The following is a 6,200-nucleotide window of genomic DNA, read 5'->3' on the forward strand; positions in this document are numbered from 1 at the left end:
GATGCTTTCATTCACTGTTACTACCCTGTTGGGCCTGGTGCCTCTGCCTAGGCCAAGTGTGTGCTTGATCTGGCATTGATTTCGGCTACTGTTTTTTGTCTGCGATACTTGAACTTGTGATGCTTTCATTCGCTGTTACTACCCTGTTGGGCCTGGTGCCTCTACCTAGGTCAAGTGTGTGCTTGATCTGGCTGGTTAGAGCGGTGCATAATCCTTTCTCCCATGCGTTGGTATAAGATGACTATTTTTCCAGAACCCTTCCTCTGAAATTGAGTTCGTCTTGCATATTTTCTTTTGAATCCGCAATAGAGCCTGTCCTCTGAACTAAGAAAGGAGCATCCGTTTCGGAAAAGACCTAACTAACGAAGTCCACATGAGTTATTTCCAAGGAGTTAATTTAACCTGACAGTTTGTCCTCTATTTAATTTGTATTTATAGAAATGGACTTGACACAATATGCTCAAGGTTAAGCATTAGTAAAAAAAAATAAGTACTGATTGTGCAATGGTGGCTTCTCACCTGCAATGCAATGGTGCGCTGAGGTTCTGCTAGACTGATTGTGTTTCTTACCTACCAATGGATGGCTTGGGCAGACACTCGGTGTTTAAATGATGTGTGTTGGTCGGTTGCTGTGAGGTCAGGGTACTGGCTATGTTCTTGGACACCCCCTTCATCGTTTTTTTAGATTGATCTTTGTATTTATCTTGTAAGGTTTTGTGAATAATCTAATAAAAAAAAGTTGTGTGCATCCTTTAGATGGAGAGGCTGGGGTGATGCTCCAATTTCGAAATAAAAATACTTAATCAACTCAGTGTTTGTACAAAAGTATTAAAACACAAATTGTACTCATTAATTGTAGAGTTAAAATATCGTAAGATTCACTTTATATAACAAACTGATATGCATAGCCTTGTCTTGATATCGTTTCGGCTAGGTTAATTCTTGACCCCAACATGTCCTTGTACTTAAATCCCAACGGACTTTATAGTGCTTCCATCCTTAGGTCGCACTAGCATCGAGTATGGGATTTTGGAGGAGATTTGCACTCTGGTTGAAAGGCCACTTGTAGCCACGAGACCGCGAGCACCCGAGAGAGACAAGGGGTGACACACATGTAGACTTTTAGCGACGAATCATAGGTGGATTGGATCGACTAGTTAGGTTGCCCTACCATTAGTTCACCCAATTTTATAGGAATGCTATCCATTTACTTATTGTTCCGCAAATATTATGAGGTCGATCGAGACTTTTTATTGCGAAAAAGGCCACGATCTATTGATAAACATCCTAGTAGTGCAAAGAACCCAAAACGTAATAAAAATTAAAAATAGGTCTTTAGACCACCTAGCGATACCTACCGACATTACCACGAGCCGAAGGCGCGTCGCGGTCCTCACCCCCATCACCTGAACCGGGCAAAGGTTATCGTAGTAGATCTTGTTGTAGTAGACAAACGGAAAGCCGTCATGCTAAGGCCCCAGAGGAGCAACAAAGCAGCAGCCATCACCAAATATGATACCCGTAGATTAGAAGAGCCAGACCTAACACCACACCAACAGACGCGAGGAGATCCGCAGGACTCACATCTTCACAAGCCCTCCGCCGACTCTAGACACACTACATGAGCGAGGATACATATGATGGGGAGAACCTTATTATGACTTCAAGATGTAGCCGTCGCCTCATCATTTTGAAGAAAACACTGAAAACCAACCTAAAAGGAAGGGGAAACCTCCCACCGGCAAGGAGCCATGGTCCGCCACGCCTCCAAGGCCCAACGCCACCGGAGGGCGAGCGGAGTGGCGATGCCGCCGGCGAGGGTTATGGAAACCATAGATGGGTTCTTTTACAATCTCTTTAATTTGGTGCTTCATTTTTGTTTCATCTCTACCTTTTTAGGTAGTTGTCCTGATACGTCCCAAACGTATCTATAATTTCTTATGTTCCATGCTTGTTTTATGACAATACCTACATGTTTTGTTCACACTTTATGATGATTTTATGCGTTTTCCGGAACTAACCTATTAACGAGATGCCGAAGTGCCAGTTCCTGTTTTCTGCTGTTTTTGGTTTCAGAAATCCTAGTAAGGAAATATTCTCGGAATTGGACGAAATCAACGCCCAGCATCTTATAATTCCACGAAGCTTCCAGAACACCGGAGAGGCACCAGAGGGGAGCCCTGGGGGGCCCACACATGTGGCCGGCGCGGCCCAGGGGGGGCGCCCCCCTGTTGTGTGGCTGCCCCGTAACCCTTCCGACTCCGCCTCTTCGCCTATTTAAGCCTCCCCGACCTAAATCTTCGATACGGAAAAGCCACGGTACGAGAAACCTTCCAGAGCCGCCGCCATCGCGAAGCCAAGATCTGGGGGACAGGAGTCTCGTTCCGGCACGCTGCCGGGACGGGGAAGTGCCCCGGAAGGCATCTCCATCGACACCACCGCCATCTTCATCAACGATGCTTGTCTCCCATGAGGAGGGAGTAGTTCTCCATCGAGGCTAAGGGCTGTACCGGTAGCTATGTGGTTCATCTCTCTCTCCATGTACTTCAATACAATGATCTCATGAGCTGCCTTACATGATTGAGATCCATATGATGAGCTTTGTAATCTAGATGTCGTTATGCTATTCAAGTGGATTTTACTTATGTGATCTCCGGAGACTCCTTGTCCCACGTGTGTAAAGGTGACAGTGTGTGCACCGTGTGGGTCTCTTAGGCTATATTTCACAGAATACTTATTCACTGAGTTATGATTTGAGTTGGATGTCTCTATGAAATTATGGTGTGTAGTACCTCCTATGAATGCTCACAGTGACAGCGTGGGGTGTTTATTAGTACTTGGGAATACATCTTTAAGGTTTGCCTACATGATGAATTAGAGTTCGTTATCTTGCCAGAGAGTAATTCAGAATAGCATAGTGAAGTGCTTATTTATATTCCTTTATGATTGCAATGTGCTTTATATCACAATTAATCTATGTGCTACTCTAGTGATGTTATTAAAGTAGTCTATTCCTCCTCCATGATGTAATGGTGACGAGTGTGTGCATCATGTAGTACTTGGCGTAGTTTATGATTGTGATCTCTTGTAGATTATGAAGTTAACTATTACTATGATAGTATTGATGTGGTCTATCCCCCCTTTCATAGCTTGATGGTGACGAGTGTGCATGCTATGTTAGTACTCGGTATAATTGCGTTGGTCTATCATGCACTCTAAGGTTATTTAAATATGAACATCGAATGTTGTGGAGCTTGTTAACTCCGGCATTGAGGTGCTCTTGTAGCCCTACACAATTAATGGTGTTCATCATCCAACAAGAGAGTGTAGAGTGGTTTTATTATGTGATCAATGTTGAGAGTGTCCACTAGTGAAAGTATGATCCCTAGGCCTTGTTTCCAAATACCGCAATCATCACTTATTTATTGTTTTATCGCATCTTTACTTCCTGCAATATTACTACCATCAACCGCACGCCAGCAAGCTATTTTCTCGGCGCCGTTACTACTGCTCATATTCATTCATACCACTTGTATTTCACTATCTCTTCGCCGAACTAGTGCACCTATACATCCGACAAGTGTATTAGGTGTGTTGGGGACACAAGAGACTTCTTGTATTGTGATTGCGGGGTTGCTTGAGAGGGATATCTTTGACCTCTACCTCCCTGAGTTCGATAAACCTTGGGTGATTCACTTAAGGGAAACTTGCTGCTGTTCTACAAACCTCTGCTCTTGGAGGCCCAACACTGTCTACATGAATAGAAGCGTGCGTAGACATCAAGCTATTTTCCGGCGCCGTTGCCGGGGAGGTAAGGTAAAAGGTATTCATATCCTCCGACTACTAAGCTATCTCCTAGTCTTGTTGCCGGTGTGTGAGTGCTCGAAGCTATTTCCTTTAGATCCTGCAATTGCATCTTTTTGTTTCTTGTTTTACACTAGTAAGGCATAATGGACAATAACAATGAGCTTTTTATTCTATTTCCTGAGTTAAGACATGGATTGTTTGATGCGAAAATTAAAAAACCTATGGACCCTTATTTGCATGCTGGTAGTAATATTAGTATGAACGCTTTGAACACCATTGTTGATAATGATATAGAAAGTTCTAAGCTTGGAGAAGCTGGTTTTGATGAGCATGATATTTTTAGTCCCCCAAGCATTGAGGAGAAAATTTTCTTTGATGATACTTTGCCTCCTATTTATGATGATTATAATGATAGTGGTCTTCTGGTGCCGCCTACTATGGAGGATAAATTGAATTATGATTACAATATGCCTCCTATATTTGATGATGAGAATAATAATGATAGCTACTTTGTTGAATTTGCTCCTACTACAATTAATAAGAATGACTATGCTTATGTTGGGAGTAGTAATTACTTTATGCATGAGACTCATGATAAGAATGCTTTATGTGATAGTTATATTGTTGAGTTTGATCATGATGCTACTGGAAATTATTATGAGAGAGGAAAATATGGTTGTAGAAATTTTTATGGTACTAAAACACCTCTCTATATGCTGAAATTTTTGAAGTTACTTGTGTTTTATCTTCCTATACTTGTCACTTTGCTCCTCATGAATTTATTTGTGTACAAGATTCCTTTTCATAGGAAGTGGGTTAGACTTAAATTTGTTTCATACTTGCTTTTTGATGCTCTCTTTGCTTCAACTCTTATTTCTTGCGAGTGCATCATTAAAATTACTGAGCCCATCTTAATGGCTATAAAGAAAGCACTTCTTGGGAGATAACCCATGTTTTTATTTTACTACAGCAATTTTGTTTTATATTCGAGTCTTGGAAGTTGTTACTACTGTAGCAACCTCTCCTTATCTTTATTTTATTGCATTGTTGTGCCAAGTAAAGTCTTTGATAGTAAAGTCAATACTAGATTTGGATTACTGCGCAGGAACAGAATTCTTGCTGTCACGAATTTGAGTAGGATTCTCTGTAGGTAACTCAGAAAAATCTGCCAATTTACGTGTGTGATCCTCAGATATGTACTCACCTTTTATTCAATTTGAGCTTTTTCATCTGAGCAAGTCTGGTGCCACTAAAAAATTCGTCTTTACGGACTGTTCTGTTTTGACAGATTCTACCTTTTATTTCGCATTGCCTCTTTTGCTGTGTTGGATGGATTTCTTTGTTCCATTAACTTCCAGTAGCTTTGTGCAATGTCTAGAAGTGTTAAGAATGATTGTGTCACCTCTGAATATGTGAATTTTTGATTATGCACTAACCCTCTAATGAGTTTGTTTTGAGTTTGGTGTGGAGGAAGTTTTCAAGGGTCAAGAGAGGAGGATAATACAATATGATCAAGAAGAGTGAAAAGTCTAAGGTTGGGGATGCCCCCGTTGTTCATCCCTGTATATTTTAAGAAGACTCAAGCATCTAAGCTTGGGGATGCCCAAGGCATCCCCTTCTTCATCGACAACTTATCAGGTCACCTCTAGTGAAACTATATTTTTATTCCGTCACATCTTATGTACTTTACTTGGAGCGTCTGTGTGCTTTTATTTTTCGTTTTGTTATTTTCATTCTCTGAATAAATTCATGCTTGTGTGGGAGAGAGACACGCTCCGCTGTTGCATATGAACACATGTGTTCTTAGCTTTACTTTTAATGTTCATGGCGAAGGTTGAAACTGCTTCGTTCATTGTTGTATGGTTGGAAACGGAAAATGCCGCATGTGGTAAATGGTATAATTTCTTGAATAATGTGATACTTGGCAATTGTTGTGCTCATATAGATCATGTTTAAGCTCTTGCATCATGTACTTTGTACCTATTAATGAAGAACTACATAGAGCTTGTTAAAATTTGGTTTGCATGATTGGTCTCTAGAGTCTAGATATTTTCTGGTTAAGGTGTTTCAACAACAAGGAGACGATGTAAAGTCTTATAATGCTTGCAATATGTTCATACGTAAGCTTTGCTACACCATTTTATACTTGAGTTTGCATCAAACAACCTTGCTAGCCTAGCCTTGTATTGAGAGGGATTCTTCTCGTGCATCCAAATCCTTGAGCCAAAAACTATGCCATTTGTGTCCACCATACCTACCTACTACATGGTATTTCTCTGCCATTCCAAAGTACATTACTTGAGTGCTACCTTTAAAAATTCTATTCTTTGTCTTTACAATATATAGCTCATCGGAAAATAGCCTTAAAAACTATTGTGGTGAAGAATATGTAG

This window comes from Lolium rigidum, chromosome 4 (genome assembly GCF_022539505.1).
Source record: "Lolium rigidum isolate FL_2022 chromosome 4, APGP_CSIRO_Lrig_0.1, whole genome shotgun sequence".
Lineage (NCBI taxonomy): Eukaryota > Viridiplantae > Streptophyta > Magnoliopsida > Poales > Poaceae > Lolium > Lolium rigidum.